Raw genomic sequence first — 16,894 nt, forward strand, 5'->3', positions numbered from 1 at the left:
ACTTATTTTTACTATTTTACACAATGTAGAATAATAGTGAAGACATCAAAACTATGAAAAACACATGGAATCATGTAGTATCCAAAAAGGTGTTAAACAAATCAAAATATATTTTATATTTGAGAGTCTTCAAAGTAGCAACCCTTTGCCTTGATGACAGCTTTGCACACTCTTGGCATTCTCTCAACCAGCTTCATGAGGTAGTCACCTGGAATGCATTTCCATTTGTGAAATGTATTTTCTTCTTAATACGTTTGAGCCAATCAGTTGTGTTGTGACAAGGTAGGGGTGGTATACCGAAGATAGCCCTATTTGGCAAAAGACCAAGTCCATATTATGGCAAGAACAGCTCAAATAAGCAAAGAGAAACAACAGTCCATCTGTCACGTTCTGACCTTAGTATGAGGTCATTTTTCCATACTAGATTGGTCAGGGCGTGACAGGGGGGTGTTTTTGTCTATGTATACTGCTCAAAAAAATAAAGGGAACACTAAAATAACACATCCTAGATCTGAATGAATGAAATAATCTTATTAAATACTTTTGTCTTTACATAGTTGAATGTGCTGACAACAAAATCACACAAAAATAATCAATGGAAATCCAATTTATCAACCCATGGAGGTCTGGATTTGGAGTCACACTCAAAATTAAAGTGGAAAACCACACTACAGGCTGATCCAACTTTGATGTAATGTCCTTAAAACAAGTCAAAATGAGGCTCAGTAGTGTGTGTGGCCTCCACGTGCCTGTATGACCACCTTACAATGCCTGGGCATGCTCCTGATGAGGTGGCGGATGGTCTCCTGAGGGATCTCCTCCCAGACCTGGACTAAAGCATCCGCCAACTCCTGGACAGTCTGTGGTGCAACGTGGCGTTGGTGGATGGAGCGAGACATGATGTCCCAGATGTGCTCAATTGGATTCAGGTCTGGGGAACGGGCGGGCCAGTCCATAGCATCAATGCCTTCCTCTTGCAGGAACTGCTGACACACTCCAGCCACATGAGGTCTAGCATTGTCTTGCATTAGGAGGAACCCAGAGCCAACCGCACCAGCATATGGTCTCACAAGGGGTCTGAGGATCTCATTTCGGTACCTAATGGCAATCAGGCTACCTCTGGCGAGCACATGGAGGGCTGTGCGGCCCCCCAAAGAAATGCCACCCCACACCATGACTGACCCACCGCCAAACCGGTCATGCTGGAGGATGTTGCAGGCAGCAGAACATTCTCCATGGCGTCTCCAGACTCTGTCACGTCTGTCACATGTGCTCAGTGTGAACCTGCTTTCATCTGTGAAGAGCACAGGGCGCCAGTGGCGAATTTGCCAATCTTGGTGTTCTCTGGCAAATACCAAACATCCTGCACGGTGTTGGGCTGTAAGCACAATCCCCACCTGTGGACGTCGGGCCCTCATACCACCCTCATGGAGTCTGTTTCTGACCGTTTGAGCAGACACATGCACATTTGTGGCCTGCTGGAGGTCATTTTGCAGGGCTCTGGCAGTGCTCCTCCTGCTCCTCCTTGCACAAAGGCGGAGGTAGCGGTCCTGCTGCTGGGTTGTTGCCCTCCTACGGCCTCCTCCACGTCTCCTGATGTACTGGCCTGTCTCCTGGTAGCGCCTCCATGCTCTGGACACTACGCTGACAGACACAGCAAACCTTCTTGCCACAGCTCGCATTGATGTGCCATCCTGGATGAGCTGCACTACCTGAGCCACTTGTGTGGGTTGTAGACTCCGTCTCATGCTACCACTAGAGTGAAAGCACCGCCAGCATTCAAAAGTGACCAAAACATCAGCCAGGAAGCATAGGAACTGAGAAGTGGTCTCTGGTCACCACCTGCAGAACCACTCCTTTATTGGGGGTGTCTTGCTAATTGCCTATAATTTCCACCTGTTGTCTATTCCATTTGCACAACAGCATGTGACATTTATTGTCAATCAGTGTTGCTTCCTAAGTGGACAGTTTGATTTCACAGAAGTGTGATTGACTTGGAGTTACATTGTGTTGTTTAAGTATTCCCTTTATTTTTTTGAGCAGTGTATTTTGGGTTTTCTGTTTTCTATGTGGGTTGTCTAGATTGTCGTTCTATGTTGGTGCCGGGTATGGTTTCCAATCAGAGGCAGGTGTTTTTCGTTGTCTCAGATTGGAAGCCATACTTAGGCAGCCTGTTTTTCATGGGGTTTTGTCGGTGTGTCACGGCTTTCTTCGTCGGAGGACGATATAGCGAAATCGTCGTCTGAAAAGGTGGACCAATATGCAGCAGAGTTGGTGTTCATTTTCTTAATTTATTAACGAACGTTGAACACGAAAAAAACAAGAAAACAATAAGCACGACAAATGACAGTTTTGCAGACTCACAAAAAACACGCAATGCAAAAACAATCTCCCACAAATACAAGACAAACACACCCAACTAATATAGGACTTCCAATCAAAGGCAACACCAAACAGCTGCCTTCAATTGGAAGTCCACCCCAATTAACTCAACATAGAAACACACTCACTAGACTACACATAGAACTACATAAACATAGACCATAACTCAAAACCAGGAAATAATAAATCAAACGCCCTCCTAACTAACACACCACCCTGAACCACATAAAACAAATACCCTCTGCCACGTCCTGACCAAACTACAATAACAATTAACCCTTATACTGGCCAGGACGTGACACGGTGGTTACTTTCCGTTTCGTTGTTTGTACCTGACGGGACTGTTGTTGGTCGTTTTGTTATTTTGCAAAGTGTTTTCATTAAAAGAAATATGAGCACTTCACACGCCGCATTTTGGTCTCCTTTAGACGACCCTTATTACACCATCATTACTTTAAGACATGAAGGTCAGTCAATCCGGCTGAAAATGTCAAGAACTTTGAATGTTTCTTCAAGTGCAGTCGCAAAACCATCAAGTGCTATGATGAAACAGGCTCTCATGAAGATCGCCACAGGAAAGGAAGACCCAGAGTTACCTCTGCTGCAGAAGATATGTTCATTAGAGTTACCAGCCTCAGAAATTGCAGCCCAAGTAAATGCTTCACAGGGTTCAAGCAACAGACACATTTCAACATCAACTGTTCAGAGGCGACAAGGGTGAATCAGGCCTTCATGGTTGAATTACTATAAAGAAAGCACTACTAAAGGACACCAATAAGAAGAAGTGACTTGCATGAGCCAAGAAATACGAGCCAGTGGAAATCTGTCCTTTGGTCTGATGACTCGAAATGTGAGATTTTTGGTTCCAACCGCCGTGTCTTTGTGAGATGCAGAGTAGGTGAACGGATGATCTCCGCCTTGTGTGGTTCCCACTGTGAAGCATGGAGGAGGAGGTGGGATCACATCACATTTTATTTGTGGGGGTGCTTTGCTGGTGACACTGTCTGTGATTTATTTAGAATTCAAGGCACACTTAACCAGCATGGCTACAACGGCATTTTGCAGCGATACGCCACCCTATCAGGTTTGGCTTAGTGGGACTATAATTTCTCTTTCAACAGGACAATGACCCAACAAACCTCCATGCTGTGTAAGTGCTATTTGACCAAAAAGGAGAGTGATAGAGTGCTGCATCAGATGACCTGACCTCCACAGTCACCCGACCTCAACCCAATTGAGATGGTTTGGGAGGAGTTGGACCGCAGAGTGAAGGAAAAGCAGCCAACAAGTGATCAGCATATGTGGGAACTCCTTCAAGACTGTTGGAAAAGTATTCCAGGTGAAGCTGGTTGAAAGAATGCCAAGAGTGTGCAAAGCTGTCATCAAGGCAAAGTGTTGCTACAAAAAATATATTTTGATTTGTTTAACACTTTTTTGGTTACTACATCATTCCATATGTGTTATTTCATGGTGTTGATGTCTTCACTATTATTCTACTATTCTAAAAGTGCAAATCAATCGCAGAACAACAGCAAAGGACCCTGTGAAGATGCTGGAGGAAACAGGTACAAAAGTATCTATATCCACAGTAAAACAAGTCCTATATCGACATAACCTCAAAGGCCGCTCAGCAAGGAAGAAGCCACTGCTCCAAAACCGCCATAAAAAAAGCCAGACTACGGTTTGCAACTGCACATGGGGACAAAGATCATACTTTTTGGGGGTGGCAGCATCATGTTGTGGGTGTGCTTTGCTGCAGGAGGGACTGGTGCACTTCACAAAATAGATGGCGGCATGAGGTAAGAAAATTATGTGGATATATTGAAGCAACATCTCAAGACATCAGTCAGGAAGTTAAAGTTTGGTCGCAAATGGGTCTTCCAAATGGACAATGACCCCAAGCATACTTCCAAAGTTGTGGCAAAATAGCTTAAGGAAAACAAAGTCAAGGTATTGGAGTGGCCATCGCAAAGCCCTGACCTCAATCCTATAGAAAATTTGTGGGCAGAACTGAAAAAGTGTGTGCGAGCAAGGAGGCCTACAAACCTGATTCAGTTACACCAGCTCTGTCAGGAGGAATGGGCCAAAATTCACCCAATTTTGTCACGACTTCCACCGAAGTCGGTCCCTCTCCTTGTTCGGGCGGCGTTCGGGCGGTCGACGTCACCGGCTTTCTAGCCATCGCCGATCCACTTTTCATTTTCCATTTGTTTTGTTTTTGTTTTCTACACACCTGGTATCTATTCCCCAATTACATGTTCATTATTTAACCCACTGTTTCCCCCATGTTTGTGTGCATGTTTGTATATAATGTTCAGGTCGTTACTTGATGGCTGGTATTGTTTGCCGGGTTTGTTATTACGCCCGTTATGTACGAGTGACCGGTTATTTCACGCACCTTTAGTATTTGTTTTATACTGGTGCTGTTCGTGGAATAAATTACCTTGTACACTCATCTCTGCTCTCCTGCATCTGATTCCATGCACCAGTTACCCACAGCCTGACAAATGTATTGTGGGAAGTTTGTGGAAGGCTACTTGAAACGTTTGACCCAAGTTAAACAATGCAAAAAGCAATGCTCCCAAATACTAATTGAGTGTATGTAAACTTCTGACCCACTGGGAATGTGATGAAAGAAATAAAAGCTGAAATAAATCATAATTTTTTTTTGGGGGGGGGGGCATTTTAGCAGACGCTCTTATCCAGATTGACTTACAGTAGTGATTACATACATTTCATTCTCTACTATTATTCTGACGTTTCACATTCTTAAAATAAAGTGATGATCCTAATTGATCTAAGACAGGGAATTTTTACTAGGATTAATTGTCAGGAATTTTGAAAAAATGAGTTTAAATGTATTTGGCTAAGGTCTATGTAAACTTCCGACTTCAACTGTACCTGTAAATACATACACTACAGTTCAAACGTTTGGGGTCACTTAGTAATGTCCTTGTTTTTGAAAGAAAAGCGGGATGCTGGCCTAGACAAAGTTGCAAAGAAAAAGCCATATCTCAGACTGGCCAATAAAAATAAAAGATTGCCAAAAGAACACAGACACAAGGCCGGCATCCCACAGTCACCTCTTCACTGTTGATGTTGAGACTGGTGTTTTGCGGGTACTATTTAATGAAGCTGCCAGTTGAGGACTTGTGATGCGTGTGTTTCTCAAACTAGACACTCGAATGTACTTGTCCTCTTGCTCAGTTGTGCACCGGGGCCTCCCACTCCTCTTTCTATTCTGGTTAGAGCCAGTTTGCACTGTTCTGTGAAGGGAGTAGTACACAGCGTTGTACGAGATCTTCAGTTTCTTTGTAATTTGTCGCATGGAATACTCCTGATACTCAACTAGTCTAAAGAAGGTCAGTTTTATTGCTTCTTTAACCAGGACAACAGTTTTCAGCTGTGCTAACATATTTTCAAAAGGGTTTTCTAATAATCAATTAGCCTTTTAAAATGATAAACTTGGATTAGCTAACACAATGTGCCATTGAAACACAGGAGTGATGGTTGCTGATAATGGGCCTCTGTACGCCGATGTAGATATTCCATTAAAATCTGCCGTTTCCAGCTACAATAGTCATTTCCAACATTAACAATGTTTACACTGTATTTCTGATCAATTTGAGGTTATTTTAATGGACAAAAAATTTGCTTTTCTTTCAAAAACAAGGACATATCTAAGTGACCCCAAACTTTTGAATGGTAGTGTACATACATACATACATACATACATACATACATACATACATACATACATACATACATACATACATACATACATACATACATACATACATACATAGTCACTCACACACACTATCACTCTCTGCCACACACACACACACACTTTGACACAAACGCACATCTCCTGCAAACCAAAAAGCCCAGAGGGGGATGTTTGTATGCATTAAAAGGGACAGTGAGGCAGAGAGAGTGATGCCCATATCCTTGACCCTTCATTCCCAAACCCCCCATCCTGCTGATTTCTCTGCTATGGATCTGACACCTCAGGGCCTGAGGCTTCTCACCGCATCACTCACATGACTGGCAAAGTAGCCCTGCACGCCGCCGAGCCTGCCAGTTCAGATACCCTACGCTTTGATCTACAGATGTAGGATCTTAATTTGATCACTCTTTTGTTGCTGAGAATGTTTCTGTAAAGCAGGAAATGCAAACTTGTAGTGTATTTGAGTTTTAAATAGGCTAGTAAAGTTTGTAATTTCCACTTTTAAAATTTCAGACTTGATTTGCCCTAACGAAAAATGTATCAACCCCAACAAAAATGTATAATAACCCCTACAGAAATGTATATTAATTATAATTCACATAATAATTCACATTTCCTGTTGCTGCAGGATTATTTTCCTGTTGTAGCAAACTGGCTCAAATTAAGATCCTACATCGGTAGCCAAACACAAGTTAGCCGGTCTTTCCGAGCACTGGTTAGCGACAAATTGTAGTCCTCCTTTTTAGCGACGCTTGACTTTGAAGTGGGGAGCCACCGGGAAGGGGTCTGAGTGGCTATCAGAGAGGACCTTACTCCTTGGAAGGCCCGGGGAATAAGAGCACAACTGACTGGGGAGTGTTTGCTGTAAAATGAAAAAGATTATACCATGCTATTTCTTAAAGACACATTGAGAATGTTTACATGGACAGTAATAATTCAATATTAAACTGCTTATGGTTGTAGGCAGATTGTTCAATAGTCCTGTAAACACCTAACTTTGCTTATCTTAAATGGAATGAGGTCAAAATCAAAGAAAGCATACGCTGATTAAAACTGGTTTTCTGACTGATTGCATCACTGCCTGGTACGGCAACTGGTCGGCCTCCGACCGCAAGGCACTACAGAGGGTAGTTATCCAGAACCTCTACACCAGGCGGTGTCAGAGGAAGGCCCTAAAAAATGTCAAAGACCCCAGCCACCCAGTCATAGACTGTTCTCTCTGCTACCGCATGGCAAGCGGTACCAGAGCGCCAAGTCTAGGACCAAAAAGCCTCTCAACAACTTTTACCCCCAGGCCATAAGACTCCTGAACAGGTAATAAAATGGCTATCCGGACTATTTGCATTGTGTCCCGCCACCCCCTACCAGCCAATCCTCTCTTTTATGCTGCTGCTACTCTCTATTTATCATATATGCATAGCCACTTTAACCATACCTACATGTACATATCACCTCAATTAGCCCGACTAACCAGTGCCCCCACACATTGACTCTGTACCGGTACCACCTGTATATAGCCTCGCTACTGTTATTTTCACTGTCATTTTACTTTTCTTTTTTTTCTTTACTTATCTATTATTTACCTAATACCTATTTTTTACTTAAAAATTGCACTGTTGGTTAAGGGCTTCTAAGTAAGCATTTCACTGTAAGGTCTACACCTGTTGTATTCGGCGCACATGAAAAATAAACTTTGATTTGATACTTATTTTCTGCATTTACCAGTGTCATCAGGTAGCCTGATTTCAGATGTGTCCACGTAAACAGGTTTATTAGGGAAATCATTCTTCTTGCAAAGCATGTAAACGTTTTAATCTAACTATTATGTTAATCTGATTGTGCACAATAATCACATTATTGTGTGCATGTAACCATACTCACTGCAGAGCAAGCAGTAGGGCTGTCAAAGGTGCAACAGTGCACTGTGATATCAGAGCAGAAGGGGTTGAGCTAGAGGAGCTAACGCTGATTACAGTGCAACTGAATCGAAGTTCATTGAGCAAACACATCGATGGTGACTGAGACGCGGCTAGGGCACTGGTATTATACAGTGTCTTGTTCCCTTTGATAATGTCTCTGGGACATGTGGGACGCTGCCAACAGCCAGTGAAATAGCAGGGCGGCAAATTCAAAACAACAAAAATCTCATAATTCAAATTTCTCAAACATACAACTATTCATATCCCATTTTAAAGATAATCTTCTCGTTAATCCAACCACATTGTCCGATTTCAAAAAGGCTTTATGGCAAAAGCATAACATTAGATTATGTTAGGACAGCACCTAAACAAGAAAAACCACACAGCCATTTTCCAAGCAAGAAGAGGCGTCACAAAAACCAGAAATACAGCTGAAATGAATCACTAACCTTTGATGATCTTCATCAGATGGCACTCCCAGGACTCAATGTTACACAATACATGTATGTTTTGTTCGATAAAGTTCATATTTATATCCATAAACCCCATTTAACATTGGCGCGTGATGTTCAGAAATGTTTTGACTCCCAAAAATTCCGGTGAATGAGCACATCAATTTACAAAAATACTCATCATAAACGTTGATAAAATTTACAACAGTTATTGAAAGAATTATAGATACACTTCTCCTTAATGCAACCGCTGTGTCAGATTTCAAATGAGCTTTACAGCGAAAGCACATTGTTCAATATTCTGAGTACAGAGCTCAGCCATCAAAGCAAGCTATACAGTTACCCGCCAAGTTCTGGAGTCAACTAAACTCAGAAATAGTATTATAAATCTTCACTTACCTTTGCTGATCTTCGACGGAATGCACTCCCAGGACTCCCACAAGAAATGTTAGTTTTGTTCGATAAACTCCATATCTATGTCCAAATACCTCCGTTTTGTTCACGCGTTCAGATCACTAATCCAAAGGCATAATGCGCGAGCGCAAAACCTGAGATGAAAAGTCAAATAGTTCCATTACCATTCGTAGAAACATGTCAAACGATGTTTACAATCAATCCTTAGGGTCTTTTTAACATAAATCTTCGATAATATTCCAACCGGACAATAGCGTATTCATTACAGAGGAAAAAGAAGGAGCGGCGCGCCTGTGTGAGTGCGCAGTAAACAACTCACTGGTCCCAGGCTTGAGACAGCTCTTATTCTCTGCCCAGTAACAGTAGAAGCATGAAACAAGGTTCTAAAGACTGTTGTCATCTAGTGGAAGCCTTAGGAAGTGCAAAATGACCCCAGACACTGTAGTTTGGAAAGGCAATCAGTTGAAATAACTACAAACCACTTCCTGGTTGGATTTCTTCTCAGGATTTTGCCTGCCATATGAGTTCTGTTATACTCACAGACATCATTCAAACAGTTTTAGAAACTTCCGAGTGTTTTCTATCCAAATCTACTAATAATATGCATATCCAACCTTCTGGGCCCGAGTAGCAGGCAGTTTAATTTGGGCACGTCATTCATCTGAATTTCCGAATACTGCCCCCCGTCACTAAAAAGTTAAACAGGTCCTGAAACAGATGGGAGCCGTGTGTGTGTGTGTGTGTGTGTGTGTGTGTGTGTGTGTGTGTGTGTGTGTGTGTGTGTGTGTGTGTGTGTGTGTGTGTGTGTGTGTGTGTAGTTCTTACCTTTGCTCTGGGGGTGAAGATGATGAGGGAGACAGTGTCTGTTCCGCAGTCACAGGTCAGTCTCAGAGTCTCAGAGTAGGAAAGCCCTGAAGCCTGCCAAAAACACAAACTCAGCACTCTACGCTCTCTCTCTTTCTCACCACAGTCCATGAATAATAAACGTCATATTTATAGAGGGCCAGGCCTGTAAAACACAATAAAACCCAGAGTATAAAATGGCCACATGGATAGATCTATTCCACAGGCCAGGAGGGACCATTAAAATGTAAAGAGCATCAACACCACAGTTTGAGAGACTAGAGCAAGCAGTAAGCTGTTTTTCACCGAGCAGAGTGGTCAGTTCTTCACTCAGCTCCAACAAAACTCCAGGCGCTACGTGTGAACTTGAGCACTGCGGCAGAATACTGAGAGGGGGAAATAAGAAAGGACAATATGCTGGGAGTGGATGACAAGATGTATACACACTGTAGCTACTGGGTCTGATTCTGAGTCAGTGAGTTAGTCAGTCTCTCTCTCTCTCACTTGGCAGGCATGGTAAAATACACAGACTATCAATAGCCAGCACTTGCTCTGCAGAACGAATGATAGCAGTCCATGAACAGGTGTGTGCAGCAGGCGTCTAGTCTACAGGCTGATCTACAGCCCCAATCATATAAATCAAATCAAATCAACATGGCCCGGGTTGCCTTTCCCTATAAGATGATATCCCAGCCAATACCTTACATTTCCATGTAATGATGAGCAATGGCATCTCTAGTTTCCTTTTATCATTTGGAGGGCTGTTCTACAGTAGCGGCAGAAGGGAAACAGCCTTGGCGGTGCCAACAAACAATTCCAATATAGCCGTCGGGGCATTTGTATTTGTTAGGGATCCCCATTAGATGCTGCCAAGGCAGAAGCTACTCTTCCTGCGGTCCAAACACTTTAAGGCATTTACATCACAAATAAAACAAACTATAAAACAGTACATCATATAACATTACTACACCACTACATATCCACAATATAAAATGTATAATACCACCATACAACAATATTGTGCAGAGCTGTTGTGAAGGAAGTTGTCAAGGAAGTGAGTTTGTGTTTATAAAGAAAGTACCGCCCCCACCTACCGTCAACCAATCATGTCAATTTCATCATAGCGCTTGCTGGTTTTTGCTACTGCATTTGAAGAAACTTTCAAAGTAAATTTTCTGGATTGACTGACCTTCATGTCTTAAAGTAATGATGGACTGTCGTTTCTCTTTGCTTATTTGATCTGTTTTTGCCATAATATGGACTTGGTCTTTTACTAAATAGGGCTATCTTCTGTATACCACCACTACCTTGTCACAACACAACTGATTGGGTCAAACACATTAAGAAGAAAATAAATTCCACAAATTAACTTTTAACAAGGCTATACCTGCTAATTGAAATGCATTCCAGGTGACTACCTGATGAAGTTGGTTGAGAGAATGCCAAGAGTGTGCAAAGCTGTCGTCAAGGTAAAGGGTGGCTACTTTGAAGAATCTCAAATATAAGATACAGTTGAAGTCAGAAGTTTACATACATCTTAGCCAAATACATTTAAACTCAGTTTTTCACAATTCCTGATATTTAATCCAAGTAAAAATTCCGTCTTTATTTTAAGAATGTGAAATGTTAGAATAATAGTAGAAAGAATGATTTATTTCAGCTTTTATTTCTTTCATCACATTCCCAGTGGGTCAGAAGTTTACATACACTCTATTAGTATTTGGTAGCATTGCCTTTAAATTGTTTAACGTGGGTCAAACGTTTTGGGTAGCCTTCCACAAGCTTCCCATAATAAGTTGGGTGAATTTTGTCCCATTCCTCCTGACAGAGCTGGTGTAACTGAGTCAGGTTTGTATTCCTCCTTGCTCGCACACAATTTTTCAGTTCAGCCCACAAATCTTCTATAGGATGAGGTCAGGGCTTTGTGATGGCCACTCCAATACCTTGACTTTGTAGTCCTTAAGCCATTTTGCCACAACTTTGGAAGTATGCTTGGGGTCATTGTCCATTTGGAAGACCCATTTGCGACCAAGCTTAACTTCCTGACTGATGCCTTGAGATGTTGCTTCAATATATCCATATAATTTTCCGTCCTCATGATGCCATCTATTTTGTGAAGTGAACCAGTTCCTCCTGCAGCAAAGCACCCCCACAACATGATGCTGCCACCCACGTGCTTCACGGTTGGGATGGTGTTCTTTGGCTTGCAAGCCTCCCCCTTTTTCCTCCAAACATAAAGATGGTCATAATGGCCAAACAAATCTATTTTTGTTTCATCAGACCAGAGGACATTTCTCCAAAAAGTACAATCTCTGTCCCCATGTGCAGTTGCAAACCGTAGCTTTTTTATGGCGGATTTGGAGCAGTGGCTTCTTCCTTGCTGAGCTGCCTTTCAGGTTATGTCGATATAGGACTCGTTTTACTGTGGATATAGATACTTTTGTGCCTGTTTCCTCCAGCATCTTCACAAGGTCCTTTGCTGTTGTTCTGGGATTGAGTTGCACTTTTCACACCAAAGTACGTTCATCTCTAGGAGACAGAACGCGTCTCCTTCCTGAGCGGTATGACGGCTGTGTGGTCCCATGGTGTTTATACTTGCGTACTATTGTTGTACAGATGAACGTGGTACCTTCAGGCTTTTGGAAATTGCTCCCAAGGATGAACCAGACTTGAGGAGGTCTACAATTTATTTTCTGAGGTCTTGGCCGATTTCTTTGGATTTTCCCATGATGTCAAGCAAAGAGGCACTGAGTTTGAAGGTAGGCCTTGTAATACATCCACAGGTACACCTCCAATTGACTCAAATGATGTCAATTAGCCAATCAGAAGCTTCTAAAGACATGACGACATTTTCTGGATTTTCCCACGCTGTTTAAAGGCACAGTCAACTTAGTGTATGTAAACTTCTGACCCACTGGAACTGTGTTACAGTGAATTATACGTGAAATAATCTGTCTGTAAACAATTGTTGGAAAAATGACTTGTGTCATGCACAAAGTAGATGTCCTAACCGACTTGCCAAAACTATAGTTTGTTAACAAGAAATTTGTGGAGTGGTTGAAAAACGAGTTTTAATGACTCCAACCTAGTGTTGTAAACTTCCGACTTCAACTGTATATTTCAATTTGTTTAACACTTTTTTGGTTACTACATGATTTCATATGTGTTATTTCATACTTCTGATGCAGTCACTATTATTCTAAAATGTAGAAAATAGTCAAATTAAAGAAAAACCCTGGAATGAGTAAGTGTATACACTTTTGACTGGTACTGTACAGTATATATTTGCTACTGCTCAACAATAAAAGATCTCAGTCAACCAACCGCCTATCGACCAAACAAACGACCAGTCGACTAATTAGGGTCAGCCCTAGAGAGCAAGAGAGTCTGCATAACAAAACAGTTATGTCTGTCCCATTAGTGACCCAAATGAATGTTGGCTTCAATGATAGTACCTAATAAGACTTATGTAATTACTCGCAATTATTTGAGCAGCCCATTTCCTCCTCAGAGAGTGTGGACAGCCACTGGACCTCCAGCTATAAACACAAGCCAAGGAAAATGATGGCCATCAGCACATGTTTAAGAAACTGCTAGAGCAACATTCCCCACTGGGCCGGAGTATTATAGTGTGCTCCCCTGTGTGTGTGACTAGAGGAGATGGATGACGTGGGGATGGGATGGTCAGCCTTCTGAGGAAATCTGCTGAGGAGATGTTACTATATAAACCGTCTCAATCAGTATGTGCTATAAACAGGCCTGCTGTAATTTGGCCCTGGTCGTGATCGCTCACCCTCAGTATTATTTTAACTGTCTGTGGACCTCTGTCTGTGTGTGTGTGTGTGTGTGTGTGTGTGTGTGTGTGTGTGTGTGTGTGTGTGTGTGTGTGAATGTGTGAGGTTTTTCCAAGCAAGCCGATGATAACTGGGCATCTTGAGAGACGTACTACACATGCTCCATTACACTGGGTGAACTATGGGAAATAGAACTTCCTCCTCCTGCTGCAGCTGCTGCTGCCTTAACTGAAACCAGGCCTGTGTGATGTGTGTCAGTGTGTGTCAGCCCCACTCCACCAAGCTTCAAGGCCAGCCGTGAGATAAAGTCTGAGGTAACCTTTGAGAAGCAGCCAGACCAAAACACACTGCGTGTCTCCCTCTGTTCATAGAAGCAGCCAGATCAAAACACACTGCGTGTCTCCCTCTGTTCCAGACCAAAACACACTGTGTGTCTCCCTCTGTTCATAGAAGCAGCCAGACCAAAACACACTGCGTGTCTCCCTCTGTTCATAGAAGCAGCCAGACCAAAACACACTGTGTGTCTCCCTCTGTTCCAGACCAAAACACACTGTGTGTCTACCTCTACCTTTACCTGTTCAAGAGAGAGTGAGAAAAATCAAGTATTCACACAAAAGGGCCAGAGAGTGGGAAATGCTCTTGAGCAGCGGTCTGCCGTAGAAGGGCTGTGATCTTGCTAGCAGTGGAGAGCCGTGGAGACTCACTGGAGACTGGAGGGAGAGTAGCCATGTTCTAAGAAGAAAGCTGGAAGGAGGTGTTGATAGGCCCATGGCGTGCTGTTGGCTGTATTGGTGTATCATTAGCCCAGGGGAGAGAGGGGAGGCAGACAGCTGCCCCTGTCACAGAGCCCCTCTAGCTGTGAGGGTGGCAGAGGGACGTCACTGTGGCACAGGAGGGCACAGGGCAGTCAGCTGGGCCTCTAACTAAGGCCTGGGACAAACACACACACACACACACACACACACACACACACACACACACACACACACACACACACACACACACACACACACACACACACACACACACACACACGTGCACACACGCGCACAGGCCCAAACTCCTTTCCTGTCCCATACCCGGCCTGCCAGGGGACAGTGAAATTGAAAAGGGATATGGAACGAAGTACATCTGGATGAGATGAGGGGATGATTTCTTCATTTCAAAGTGCTGAGATGCTATTGATCACTCTCAGAATAAGCCCTCCGGTTAGAACAAAATGTCTCCATGCCCTGCAGGGCTGGATGTGTATGAAATATATCCGGGCTCCAATGGCTGTCTGGACTGCTTGGCAAAGTGGTGGATTACTAGAGGGCTTTCACCACAGTGGGTTAATACAGTGTGAAGACAGGACTCTAGGTTCTTGCTCTCATCCTTATGTAGGGAGCCTTGGGTTCAACAGCTGTCCTTCCTCGTCTCTCTTTTCCAATACAGCCTTATACATTTCGCTGTTCTCATCTACAGGGCCCAGTGGTGTCCTCTCTCCAGGGTCTCTAAGTTTTCTGAGGCCAGGGCTCCTCTGCTGTTCTCCCTGCTTAATCCTGCTCCGAGTACAGCAGGGTAACTTCAGTCCACAAATCCCCAACAGCTGCATTGGTGCTGTGGCCCCTCCAGCCATCCAGCCCCTCCCACTCTAACCACATCCCCGCCTCTCCTCACTCAGAGGCCTAGTGGAGGACGGGGTTACACCACAGGGCATGACGCCACCGCCCAGGAATGCAATGAGGAAGGAGCCGTGGCTGATCCCATATCACGGTACATCGTGAGGGCTGAGGGAGAGAGAGGCAATGGGAAGGATGGATCCCATGATCCATGAGCCACTATCAGTAAAACCAACGTACTCCCTTGTTAATGGAGCTCCATGCCAATAAGACTCCATGACTTGTCACACCCTGATCTGTTTCACCTGTCCTCGTTATTGTCTCCACCCCCTCAAGGTGTCGCTAATTTTCCCCAGTGTATTTATCCCTGTGTTTCCTTTCTCTCTGTGCCAGTTTGTCTTGTATGTTTCAAGTCAACCAGCGGTTTTCCCGTTCTCCTGCTTTTTGCATTCTCCTTTTTCTAGTCCTCCCGGTTTTGACCCTTGCCTATTTCTGGACTTTGTACCCGCCTGCCTGACCATTCTGCCTGCCTTGACCACGAGATTGTCTGCCACTCTGTACCTCCTGGACTCTGATCTGGTTTTGACCTTTTTGCCTGTCCACAACCATTCTCTTGCCTACCACTTTGAATTCATAAACATTGAAAGACTCCAACCTCTGCCTCCTGTGTCTGCATCTGGGTCTCGCCTTGTGCCTTGATATGACTTGTGTCAGGTACTTATCAGAGTAGAATGGACGCATAATCGAAGACTGGGGGGGGGGGTTGGATCTGCTCTGATTATAGTGTAATGTGTGGTGAAATCACGGAGTGCTACCTCATATCTGTCAGAAGGCCAGGCACTGTAGCTGTGCTGATTTATGTAAAACACATCTGGAGGTCTCTGCTCAATGGAGCATTAGAAGCTGGAACAGAAATCAATGAGCAGCCTTAACTATGCTGTTACATTCTACATGGGAGGCAATGGCAATCATAGACAGGGAGTGCACTACAACATTGTTCACATTTCCAATAAATGTGCTGATCAATATTCAGAAATAACTTTGGTTATAACTCCAGAACTTTCATCACGCACACCTGTCCCCTATTCCCACTGATTAGTACTGAAGTGTGCCCTTTAGTTTCCCTTGTCTGTCGATTATTGTTACAATGTCCATTAGTGCGTGTGAGTACCTGTGCTGTGTGTTTTGGGCTTTCATGCCCTTGTGGATTGCGCAGATGATTACGGGTCTCATCCCGTGTGTTAATCATTGTGTGTTTGTGTATTTATTCGAGGTACTCCTCGCTCTTTTGTTTGGGTTTCAACCCTGTGTTTTTGTTACGTGTTTGTTTGGTCTTCGTCCCCGTGCCTTTACACGGCATGCCGTAATTTGGGCATAATAAAAAAAACTATTACGCATTCCTGCGTCTGTCTCCCGATCCTTCATGCCAACGTGACAACACGCTTACTCATAAAAACATAACGAGATGCAGCCATTTGATGTTAGTGAGAAGAGCAAAAATCTGTGTTTTGGGGGGAATCTAAAATAATTAGAAATAGGAATATATTTCCTATTTATTTTATTTTCCCAACCTTTGGAGAATAAAATCCACACCTTTTCTGGCTGTGATGGGTTCATAATTCCTGAAGTAGCCATACAACAAATTGTATTGCGGAGGTTTGGAAGTCTTTTGGTTGATTGCGTTTTATGGATTTATTGAATTATCATGTGACTTGTTTGTTCTCAGTTAACCATTTTGAATGAGACCCTGGTCTCAATT

The 16,894-nt window shown here is 43.3% G+C and overlaps 1 protein-coding gene across 2 annotated transcripts in view; it reads right to left on the reverse strand.

The window, feature by feature from the left end:
* The window catches only part of LOC106561385 (tetraspanin-9), a 308,158-nt gene that overhangs the window by 213,425 nt on the left and 77,839 nt on the right, over positions 1-16,894 (reverse strand). The window contains exon 3 of one of the 2 annotated variants that reach the window (XM_082957325.1): positions 9,723-9,815. The exons of the other annotated variant lie outside the window; for it this stretch is intronic. The gene's annotated coding sequence lies outside the window, so the exon portion shown is untranslated. The remainder of the gene's footprint in view (positions 1-9,722; positions 9,816-16,894) is intronic. 2 annotated transcript variants of the gene reach the window in all.

The sequence above is a fragment of the Salmo salar genome, chromosome 10 (assembly GCF_965601325.2).
Source record: "Salmo salar chromosome 10, fSalSal1, whole genome shotgun sequence".
Classification (NCBI taxonomy): domain Eukaryota; kingdom Metazoa; phylum Chordata; class Actinopteri; order Salmoniformes; family Salmonidae; genus Salmo; species Salmo salar.